We start from the raw sequence: 12,139 nt of genomic DNA on the forward strand, positions 1-12,139 counted from the left end.
CACCACACCTGCGAATCCTAGAGGCCGAGTCAGCAGCAGGGATGGCAGAGGTAGTCACAGTGGGAGGCAGGGACAGGCATCGTGGTGGCCCTGGAGCCTTCACTGTCTGAGTGTTGTCTTGGAGAGGCCCAGGACTCTGTGCTCTGAGGAGTGAAGACACTCTCAGCCTCCATGATGTCAGAGGAAGGGGATTGTGATGAGAGGAAAGGCCATGGGAGGTTAGCACTTTTTTTAAAGATTATCAAATGGACAGGCAAGGTGGCCAGAAGCTGAGAAGCTGCTGCTCCAGTTGCTTGGAATTTCCAGAGTTAAGGGCATGACATCCACAGGCTTATGCTCATTCCTGAGCCTCATCCCATCTGAGGGCTCACCAGCCTGTGCCCCTGCCGGTGTAGAAGCCCAGAGACATGGTGTGGGAAAGAGGTTAGAGTTTTGGAGATGGTGATGATTTGCGATTTAGAGGATGGAGGGTGCTAAAGGAAAGGTGGGGCTGGGGGAACACTCTACAGGAGGGAAAGCAACACACCTAGAAACACACCTGGAATGTGAGGGTTGCCTCTGCTGTTTGTGCTGGGTCTGGGGCCAGCTCCGGAGGAAGGGAACAGAGGGACAAATGAAATGTTCTCAGAATGGGAGTGGAAACAGCATGTTGGAATCCTCCTCTCACCTCTGGAATGAGGTCTACCAAAGCACAAAGGTTATGTCCAGTACTCTCAGCCCACACTCAGCAAGTGACCCTCTAATGTCCACCGGTCCATACTCAGGCACTGTTAAGGCTATTTTGCTCTTGCTTCCTTGTTAGCCCACATCCTCTTAGGGATCAACAAGATGTTAAGGCCAGGAGAGGTGTTGGAACAAGAGGAGAATGCAGAGCAGGCCCAAACTGTTTATAGGAGATGACGATACTGCCATCCCCTCCCCAGTGATGTCACTATCTTACCACATTGTTCTCAAGGAGGAATTCCATGCTGGGAAGTCATCCATGACCCCTGCTGAGAGCTAGAGAGGATCTTTCCTCCAATCTCCAGCATCCTACCCTTCGAGACACCTCCAGTGTACTTCACACCTTGCAGTCCAGTCTAAACTCTTCAGAGCCTGGGATTTTTAGTGCCTTGATTGTCAAGAGTACTGTCATTGCTAACAAATGCGACCTAGGTTCCTATCTTGAATCCACTTCTGGTGACTGAACTGTATAAACTCTTACCTTGAAATACTCATTTGTGTAGTTCAGATATTCAAAACTGAGTTCATAGTCTGCAGTCCGGACCTTCTCTTCTCCCCTTACACCCTGTTCCATATGTTGCACATCCACCACCCATGGTCAGACTAAGAAGGGATCCGTGTTAACACCCTTGCTTGTCCAGTCGTGTCTGTCCCCCGCAGCCTCTCTTAGTTTTACCTCCTAAACTAACCTCTTGAATCTGTGTCTCCATCTCCATCATCATCTCCTGCCTGAATAAAAACTGTTACTTCCTAGTAAGCGTACTCAATTCTTTTGCCCGTTGAAAGCTCTTCCTTCTCCTTCATCAAGGTGGTCTTCTACAGCACTGATCCGAGTACACCCCTCTCTTGCATACATTGTTTTGTGGATTCTCATTGCTTTTGTATGGTCAGACTGTTTGGTATGTGGCATATGGTGTATGGCATATGGTATATGGTATGTGGTACATGGTGTGTGGTATGTAGTATACGATACATTGTATATGAAATGTATTTGATAGGTGGTATATGGCATATGATATACAGTAGCTTGTATGTGCTAGTGTAAACAGTCCATGATTCCATGACTGGCATGACCCTAGAGACCAATGGATCCCCATCTTTTCTGGTACTGACCACAGCCTCTCTCTTCCACATCAGGTTCCCTGGGAAACAGGGGCTGATACGAATATTGACAAGCAGGTCATTTTCAGGGAGTATGTTAGGATCCAAAAGTGGGAGGAGGTGAAGGGAACAGAATTGTTTAGAATAAGTTGAGCTGTAGTAAAGTCCCAATGAAGACCTCAGCTGATCTCCTTTGGAGCTCTGGTGCTAGGATGTTCCTTCAGAGCTGTCCTGAGCTGAGTTGAGTGGCTGGACCTTTACATTCCTATATTGACGAACCACTGGATGTGGCAAGGTCCCAGGCATGATCTTGGGTGTGGTGGCTCTCAGCTGAGGCCATCCCAAAGAGGGCTGAGAGCTGAGGGCCATCTCCTCAGGCCTGGTGCATCACAGCCTCCACCATCCTCTGCAGAGCCCCTTCCACCTTAATCCCTTGGGCTCAGCACATGGATTAACCGCATCCCCCACTGAGGTTGTAAAGCTACCCCACCTCATCCAGGGGCCCAAAGTTCTCCGACCCCACTTGGTCTAACCTGGGCTTTGCTAGTTGGAAACATTTAGGATGACTATCATGGGGGACTGAGAAGCAGGTTCTTCTGGGATCTCTGAGTGCCTGGCTCTGGGGTGAGCTCTGCCAGAGGACAGAGGAAGGAGGAGGAACCTCAGAGCTGTGAAGTCAGATAAAACTTGGGTATAGAAACACAGACGTCTCCCCACCACAGGTTTCCTTGAATTGTCCTCCAAGGCGGCACAAGAGGCAGACATGCAGCTGAGGACAAGATGTTGACTTTTTTTAAAAAATGGAGTCAGTCTTTTGGAACAGTTTTACATTTAGAGAAAAACTGCGATAATCACACGGTGTTCCAGTATACGGCTGCACATAGTTTCCCCCTTTATAGCTTTTTACAGTAATTTGTTGCATCTATTACAATTAGTGAACCAATATTGGTGCATTATTATTAACCAAAAATCATAGTTTATTTAGATTTTGTCTCAGCTTGGGCCTCTAAGAAAGCAGCATACAGTGGACTCCTTGAAACAGCAGGAACTTACTTCTCACAGTGGAGGCTGGAGGTCTGAGATCAGGGGGCCAGGATCAGGGCATCAGCATAGTTGGGTTGTGATGAGATCCCTCTCTGCAGTTGCAGACTGCCAACCACTTGTCATCTCACCTGGGGGATGGGGTGAGCTGGCTCTCTGGTCCCTTTTCCTGAGGGCATTGATCCCATTCATGAGAACTCCACCTTCATGACTATATTATTTGCAAAGACCGCACCTCCAAATCCCATCACATTGGATGTTAGACTTCAACGCATGAACGTTGGAGGGACGCAAACATTCAGTCCAGAAGAGATTTCCTTAGTTTTTACCCCATGTCCCTTTCTGTTCCAGAATTCCCTGCAGGATACCGCATCACATTTTCTCATCATGTCTCTTTAGGCTCCTCTCAGCTCTGAGAGCTTCTTGGACTTTCCCTGATGGTGACGGCCTGACAGTGTTGAGGAGCGCTGTTCGGGTCTATGGTGGAATGTCCCTCTTTGCAATTTATTGGATGCTTTTCTCATAAGCAGACTGGAGGGATGGGTTTGGGGAGGAAGGTCACGGAGGAAAAGTGTTGTAGTCATCACATTGTATCACGGAGCACACTGTGGCCGTGGGGTATGACTGCTGGGTACCCGTGATCACCTGGCTGACCTGATTTGTCAGGCGTCCCCTCTGTAGTTACTCCTTTTTCCTCCTTTCCATTCTGTCCTCTTTGGAAGGGAGTCACAACAAGCAGCCTGCCCCTCCTGAGTGGGCACTTAGGCTGCCCCTCCTGAGAGTGACATATCTACATAAATCATTTGAGACTTTTATGCACAGGACATTTTTTTCTTCTCCTCAGCTTACTAATTTATTCAGTTATGTACTAATATCAGTATGGGCTCTAAGATATTTATTTTATATGTGGGGTTATAATCAGTCTTAGTCAATTCAGGCAGCTATAACAAAATATCCCAGACTGGGTGGCTCAGAACAAAAGTAAGTTCTTGCTCACAGTCGAGGAGGCTGGAGTCTGAGATCAGGGGGCCACTCTGGTCCCCAGAGTGTGGGTGTGCAGCCAGAGGAGCAGAGTGAGGCAAACCGACCACGTCAGTGAAGAAGGTGGTGGGGAAGGGGGGTGAAAACGTCCCAGAGGATGTGACACAGAAATATTCATATTAATATTGTAAGGATTTCACTGTATTGAACGTGCAAGAGATGGAATGTTGGAAGCTGATCCCAGGTGAGAATGGAGTGCGGTTATTCAGATGCTGGCTCTATTTGGTCAACAGTGCAATCGGAAGAGGCCAAGCACTGTGCAAAGTATTCTTGATGAGTCTTTACAAAAAAATAAAATGCTTCCCTTTTCAGTGTTTCTAATATTTGAAATGACAGAACACCAAATAAATAATGGTTCTATTGTTTTTCATTTCCCTATACATTCATAGGTGACAGCTGGAGACTTTCTGTGTTTTGAAAAACATTTTTAAAGGTCTCCGAAAAATCGTTATTCTCCACTGATTATTGAGATCACTTTGCATGGTTTCAGCTGCACCATCGTTGTTCTGTCCTGCACTGTCGTGCAAAGTGAGCACTGGCTCCACGTGTCATGTCAGCTAATCACAAGTTCTACGGAAACAATTTAAGTAGGTGATGAGCTGTGGGAACACAGAGTGTGAGAGAGGAGCTGATAGTTTATATAGGGTGGTTTATGGAAACGGCTTTGATAAAGTGACATGTCAGGAGTTTGAAATAGGGAGAGAGTGTCATGCAGACCATAGGGGGAGAAGGAGAGGAGAGAGACAGTTTGACTTCCATTTTCATGGAATCAGTGTGGCTGAAACTGGAGAGCCTGTTAGAGTCAAAGCAATGGTTCAGGAAGGGATGCTGGTGGCTGAGACCAGAGAGCAGCCCTGGGAGTGAGCAGTGTGCAGGTTCTGGGTGAAGCTCACTGGGGAGTGGCAGGAAGCTTGCACTCACTCCTCAGGGCTTTGCAGGAATTTTGCAAGCTAGCTGTTAAATACTGTTGTAGTTGGTCACACTGGGAGTATTGACACCCCAGAAGTCCACAAGCACCACAAGTCAGGCTTTTTTTTTTTCAGGGTTATTCATCTTTATTATTTTTTTATTTTATTTTTAAATTTATTTATTTGTTTTTTTTTAAGTTCTATGATTTATTACTTGCTTGTAACACCCAGTGCACCATGCAATACATGCCCTCCTTAATACCCGTCACCGGCCTATCCCATTTCCCCCCCTTCCCCTCTGAAGCCCTCAGTTTGTTTCCCAGAGTCCATAGTCTTTCATGGTCCCTCCCCCCTTCTGTTTAACCCCCCTTTCTTCTTCCCTTTCTTCTCCTACCAATCTTCCAACATGGATGGGACTGGAGGAGATAATGCTAAGCGAAATAAGTCAAGCAGAGAAAGACAATTATCATATGGTTTCACTCATTTATGGAATACAAGGCAGGCTTCTTTTCCTCTCTGTGAGTGGACTGTTGCACATTTACCATCCCAACACAGGACACAGCATTCTGAAGGCAGAATTGAATGTGGGATATAAAGTAAGAAAATCAAGTCTGGCTCCAGGCTTCTGGACTGCCAGCTTGAGTACATGAGCAGTGGGGTCAAGAAGGATGAAGGTGATGGAAGAGCGAGTGTTCCCATCACAGGGAGGAGGGAATCTTGTCTCTGGGATTGAGGAGTACGACATGTAGGCAAAGAGGAAGGAGAATCATTTCCCTTCTGCAAACCAGGATGGGATTCATTTGTACTTAAGACCCAATGGAGAATCTCACCAAGGCTGGGGAGGGTGGGGCTTGGTAGGAATAACTCCTGAGAACGTGGACATGAGAGTGTAGTTCATGGCCACGGTCCCCAGGAGACAGATGAGAGATACCTGGGATGTGTAGATGTGACTTGTTTCTAACATTCCAGGCAGATATTCATGTGTCAGTCCCCAGAGCAAGTTCCCATGGCCCCTGCTGAGGACCATGTATGAAGACCCAGCTCTGGGGGCATCAAGGACCCTGAGAAGGAGCAGCAGAAACTGTGGGCAGGTGGGTCTCTGGGGGCCACAAGGCATTTGGGGCAGAATTGTGGATGCTTCTAGTTGTTCCTTCTCTTAGGTTGGGCCCCTAAGCGAAGGAAGCAGGCAGCAGAGACTGAAGGTGTCATGTAGCAGGGGAGGAAGGAAGGAGCTGTGGGTTCCATGTTCACAGTCAATTATCTGCTCTTCATTCCAGAAATGTTCCCCATGTGTCTCCTATGTCCTCAGTGCTATTTTCCTCCAGGGACACCTGTTGTGAGAGGACAGGAAGTCCCTGACATTGGACTCTGCCACCTCAGCTTCCTCCCTTAGGTCCAGATCCCCCTTCCCCATCCCCTCCAATGTACCCCAAAGAGGGTCAGATGGGACGCCGTCCTCAGAGCAGCCCTCTGGCACCTGTCAGCATTTGTTTAAATGCAGATGTCTTGTGCCCAAAGGACACCAGCGCTCAATCATCTAGTGACAGTCTCCAAGGGATCCTCCCACCCAGCTGCCTCTCATTCAGCCGCTCTACCCACTTCCTTCCCAGAAGCCCTAGGACTCTGTGCACATCCCTTGACAACCTTTGACCCCACCCACCTCATACACGCTAAAGCCCCACCTCCCACCTCAGGGAGTTAGGATCCCTGAGATCCTGAGGGTATCAGGAGAGGTGTGTCACGTGCTCTCTACTCCAGGTGGGCACTGACCCCTTGTGAATGTGGGCTGCCCCCTCTTGACCTGGCCCCTCTGGGGCTGACCTTGGCCTACCCTTCCTGACCCACAACTTACAGTCAGGCGCTCACTTCCTGTGGGCATAGATGGCAGAGACAGCGATGAGCAGCAGCAGCTTTGGGCCCAGGGTGACAGCCACCAGCAGTGGAGTAGACAGCCTTGGGTCTGGAAAAGAAGGGATAGGAGGCACCATCAGAGGGGGCACCTTGGGTCCTCCACTTACTCTCTCTGGGGCAACTCAGGTTTATCAATGCTCTGAAACATGAATCTCTTCCCTTGCACTCAAGGTCAAGGCAGATTTGGGGTAAGAACTTCTTCATCTCACTCACCATTTCTGACTGCTGAAAGTGTCCCTTTGAGGGAAGAGGTGGGAAGACTGAGCACCCAGTGACATGTAAGTTTGGTTTAATGAACTGGTCCTCACACCCAATGGGGCAATTCATATATCGTCTTTCTGATGAGGGACCAGGCTGAGTTTACAGAGGAAAAGATGAGGTGGTTCAGACCCAGGGAAATCCCTCGCTGCTGTCATGCAGGATGACTCTGAGACCTTATCTTTGGACCGGGACAAGTTCAAACTCCCTGGGTCATAGGGACAAATGTCAGCCTGGCCTCAAGTGGAGTGAAAACAGGTTTCATGGTCAGTGAGGGGCAAGGCAAGGCTGCCCTGCGTTGCTCCACGCACGGGGCTTGAAGACTCCATGTACAGAAGTGAGGAGGGAGGCCTCAGGATGACATGACCTCAGGGGACCTGCTGGCTGGACAACACCCTTGGGAGTCAAGGAAATGGGGTGTAATGCTCCGGAGGGTTTCAAACACCATCCAGCCCACCTTGACCCTAATGCCAATATCAGTGACATTTTTCTCTTGGAAGTAGAGTTTGAATCTGTTTGACTTTTTACAATGGCCCATTTTTTATTTATGTTTGAATGAAGAAAATCAAATAATTTTTTGAAATATATGATATGATCTTAAAGGAAGGAGCAGAGAGCTCACCAGGTTTGCTCCTGGAGTGTTGGAAGATTTGCGGTCTCAGCTGGGTGGGCCCCTGGACTTTCTCTCAGTGGAAAGAGCTGCACTGCCCACCTTTGCACCTGCTTCTAGAAGACAGCCTGGGGCAGAGGGCTGGAGGAAGTGGGGGTACAAAGGCTTAGCCAATCCGCTCCATGTAAAACAGCTCACAGAGAACATTCAGTTCGCCAGCTCTCTTTCCGAGGCTGAGTCTTGTTCTGCTGTCTTGGGTCAACATCTCCCTTTGCCAGTTCTGCTTCCTTCCCTCTCTCACGCATGTGGATTGGGCAGCACTCTACAGTGAGCTTTCCCCCTTCTCATATCATCTGAGAGTCTCCTTCCTGGGTCACGGGATGTGTGGAGTTTGTCTGGGCAGGGTCTGGATCGCAAGCTCTGACGTGCACATTTGGAGCAGGGTGTCTATCCATTGGCTGGTCAAGAGGCCCCCAGCCCTGGTAGGCGGCAGAGCCGGGTAGGTGTCAGCTTGCCCCACTATTTTCACTGCTGAAACCTCAGCATGGTGTCCTGGAATGGTGTAAGCAGAGGAGGGGAGTACCCAGCATTGTCGAAATGAGTCCATAAGTATAAGAACTGCGGGTTGGGTGGCTGTGGCTGGGCATCAGTCCTACAGGGAAAGACAATACAAAACAAAGACTGACCGATCACACATGATGAAAGTCAGAGGACTTGTGGGCAAAAGTGCAGACTCATACTTCCCAGAGCAGAGGGAGGAAAAGCTGAGGATGTAATTGGGTTCAACATAATCATGGAGCATCAGTGCCTCATAGAGGATTGAATTCTCAGCGATACTGCACCTGCTGTGCCAGAATAGGGCCTTGATGGGGAAATACAGGAGATAGACACTGAGATGTGGGATAGGGACATTGAGGCCAAGTCATTCAAAGCCCTCTGGGCGCTAGTGGGCTGCTGAGTACAAGGCAGCAACTTAGCTACTCATCTCCAAATATACGGCCTCTCAAACCAAAGGATAACAATAAAAGAATAGTAAACTCCATGGAAAATTGGCTCTCAGTGGTCCTTGAAGAGCAATGCCCAAACCGCAGAATCTCCAGGAGACAAAAGAGTATAATCTCCAAATCCAAATGCACTACCTTATGCCATTCCCCTCCCACCTTCCCCAACCACAGGGAAGGGCAGGGGCAGTAGTTAAGTCCAGCTAGCCAAGGAGAATGACAGTTATTTGGAAGTCCCACCGTCAATACTCAATCAAGCTATATTAGAAAATATTGGAAATATGTCCTGCAGATCAGGACACAGATCTTAGGAAGGGGTTTCAAAGTATGCCTGACTTAAGAATGTTGTCCCAGAATCCCCAGAGTCTGTGAATATGTGGTACCTTACATGGCAAGAGAGACTGCATGGTAATTAGCAAGGGTCTTGAGTGGGCCGTTATCTGGGACTATGCAAGTGAAGCCAGCTTAATCACAGAGACCCTTACAAGTGAAGGAGGGAGCAGAAGAGTGGGAGCAGGAGGCATGATGACTGCAGCAGAGGTCAGAGCATGCAGGGCCCTTGGCTGAGGACTGGGGCTAGCTACCTCAAGGAGCTGGAACAACAAGGACACAGACTCTTCCCCGGTACCCTGGAAGGATCGCAGTCCTGCCACCCCACTTTAGACTTTGCTGTCTAGAAATGGAAGAAATGAATGTGTATTGTTTTAAGCCGCTAGGTTTGTGCGAATTATTACCGCAGCAATAGGAAGCTAACACAAGGAGGCAGGGATATTTCAAAAGGACAGATATGAATAAAAGGGGTAGGCACAATTTCAAATGCATGACTTCAGGGGTAAAAGGGAAAAGGAAAGGTGCTGTTTCAAAATTGAGTGGTGAGGGGAAAAAGGAAAACTGGGGGAGGCCAACTTGTGGTCCTGAAAGAAGAACCAGAAAGATCAGGGGACTCAGAACCTCTCCCCCACTGTCCAAACCAGACAACCAACCCCAAGTCCCAGTAGCATATGTGGTCATGCTATCCAGAGGGAGGGGAGGGCCATTAAGCCAGAAGTATTGTAAAAACACTTCAATACCATAAACATGAACAAAAATATGTGCATCATTATATCAGACCCATTGGATCCAGAAGCGATGGCCGTGGTTGGAGCCCTGGGACACCCAAGGGAGGCTGTGGCATCCTGGCTCAGCAGGGTCACAGAGGCATCCCGCACATGGCTCCAGCCTGCCCACCCAGACAACCCTAAAATTTAATTCCAGCCTTAGCACGCTGGAAGATTGCTGGTTCAGACACACCTGAAGCAGCAGAAGGAAGAGCTATGGTCTGAGCCCCAGTGAAAGACCAAAGACTAAACACCAAACCCAAACTGGTCCATAGGAGATGGTGTGGCCTCATCTCTCCCTGCCCTCCTGGCTCAGTACAAGCCTGACACCTGGAAATCACATGGGGTCCAATTCGGAGGAATCTGAAAGGTGGAAGAGGAAGGCAGTTGGGCTAGGCGCTTCCATACTGGAGGAAGAACACGTATTAGGCATCCTGGCTCCACACTCCTCCTGACTCCACACTCCTGACTCCCCAAGCACAGAAGAAGGCCCAGCTGTGGCATTTGAACAAAAAAAAAAGTCTAGATTCAATAACATTTGTTTCCATTTCAAAAAATGAGGCCGGCAAGAGAAACAAACAAACAAAAATGATCTTGTGGGACTTCATCAAGATAAAAAGCTTCTGCACAGCCAAGGAAACAGTCAAAAAAACTAAGAGGCAGCCCACGGAAATGGGAGAAGATATTTGCAAATGACACTACAGATAAAAGACTGGTATCCAAGATCTACAAAGAACTTCTCAAACTCAATACACAAGAAACAAATAAACAAATCAAAAAATGGGCAGAAGATATGAACAGACACTTTTCCAATGAAGACATACAAATGGCTAACAGACACATGAAAAAATGTTCAACATCATTAGCCATCTGGGAAATTCAAATCAAAATCACACTGAGATACCACCTTATGCCAGTTAGAATGGCAAAAATTGACAAGGCAGGAAACAACAAATGTTGGAGAGGATGTGGAGAAAGGAGATCCCTCCTACATTGTTGGTGGGAATGCAAGTTGGTACAGCCACTCTGGAAAACAGTGTGGAGGTCCCTTAAAAAGTTAAAAATTGAGCTACCCTATGATCCAGCCATTGTACTACTGGGTATTTACCCCAAAGATACAGACGTCGTGAAGAGAAGGGCCATATGCACCCCAATGTTCATAGCAGCATTGTCCACAATAGCTAAATCGCCGAAGGAGCCAAGATGCCCTTCAACAGATGACTGGATTAAGAAGTTGTGGTCCATATATACAATGCAATATTACTCAGCTATAAGAAAGAACGAATTCTCAACATTTGCTGCAACATGGACGGCACTGGAGGAGATTATGCTAAGTGAAATAAGTCAAGCAGAGGAAGACAATTATCATATGGTTTCACTCATTTATGGAACATAAGAAGTAGGAAGATCGGTAGGAGAAGAAAGGGAAGAAGAAGGGGGAGCGGTAAACAGAAGGGGGAATGAACCATGAGAGACTATGGACTCTGGGAAACAAACTGAGGGCTTTAGAGGGGAGGGTGGTGGGGGAATGGGATAGGCCGGTGATGGGTATTAAGGAGGGCACGTATTGCATGGTGCACTTGGTGTTATACGCAAGTAATGAATCATGGAACTTTACATCAAAAACTAGGAATGTACTGTATGGTGACTAACATAATATAATAAAAAATATTATTAAAAGAACAAAAAAAAATAAAAGAAAGTTTGTGGATTACAAAAAAAATGAGGCGAAGCTAAATAAAACTGAAACAAGCAGAAAGAATTAAAAAGAGGTGAAAAAGCAAAGAAATTAAAAACAAAGATTAGAGAAAATCCCAGAAACAAAGTGGGTTCTTTGAAAAGGTTGATAAATTTGAAAAACTTCTGGCAGCACTGAGAATGGAAAGAATGAGAATTGACACATTTCCAACATCAAGAGTGAAATGGGATATCACTGAAGTCCCTACAGACATGCAAGGATAGCTAGGTAATATTATGAGCGGCTCTACAGGCAGGTCTTTGACAACATACAGAAAAAGGCACAAATTTCTCAAAAGCACAGCCTACCACAAGCATCCAATCTGAAATGAAGAGTTTGACGTATTCAGATTCTTTTCACATCAAAAAAGAACGGTGAAGACCCAGGTGTTTCACAGGGAAATTCTTTTCAGCATTTACAGATGAAGTAAAACCAAGTTAGGTCCACAAAATTAAGTTAATAGAAGTAGCTTTGGAAAATCAGAATATATACTCCATTTTAGATGATATGAGGAATCATTGTTAAATTTACTAAGCGTATAATAAATGTCATTAATCACATGACCACACAATTGTGGACTCCATTTGCAACTGGATGTACATCCATGACTAAGTTATTAGTGGACATAATTATGAAACTTCTGCATACCTCTAACTATAAGGGAAATTGTTCATTTTCCCCTTCCTATCTCTATTCTCCCAGCCGGCAGG

The 12,139-nt window shown here is 47.0% G+C and overlaps 1 protein-coding gene and 1 long non-coding RNA gene across 2 annotated transcripts in view; both read right to left on the reverse strand.

Annotated features, from left to right (window-relative positions):
* Positions 1–12,139, reverse strand: part of LOC100464540 (signal-regulatory protein beta-1) — a 49,860-nt gene that overhangs the window by 34,324 nt on the left and 3,397 nt on the right. The gene's annotated exons all lie outside the window — the stretch shown is intronic.
* LOC117795438 lies at positions 5,280–8,295 on the reverse strand. Its single transcript, XR_004619462.1, has 3 exons — positions 7,606–8,295; positions 6,667–6,774; positions 5,280–6,145 (listed from the first exon to the last, which is right to left on the reverse strand). It is a non-coding gene; the product is annotated as an uncharacterized LOC117795438 (long non-coding RNA).

Source organism: Ailuropoda melanoleuca, chromosome 13, assembly GCF_002007445.2.
Source record: "Ailuropoda melanoleuca isolate Jingjing chromosome 13, ASM200744v2, whole genome shotgun sequence".
Lineage (NCBI taxonomy): Eukaryota > Metazoa > Chordata > Mammalia > Carnivora > Ursidae > Ailuropoda > Ailuropoda melanoleuca.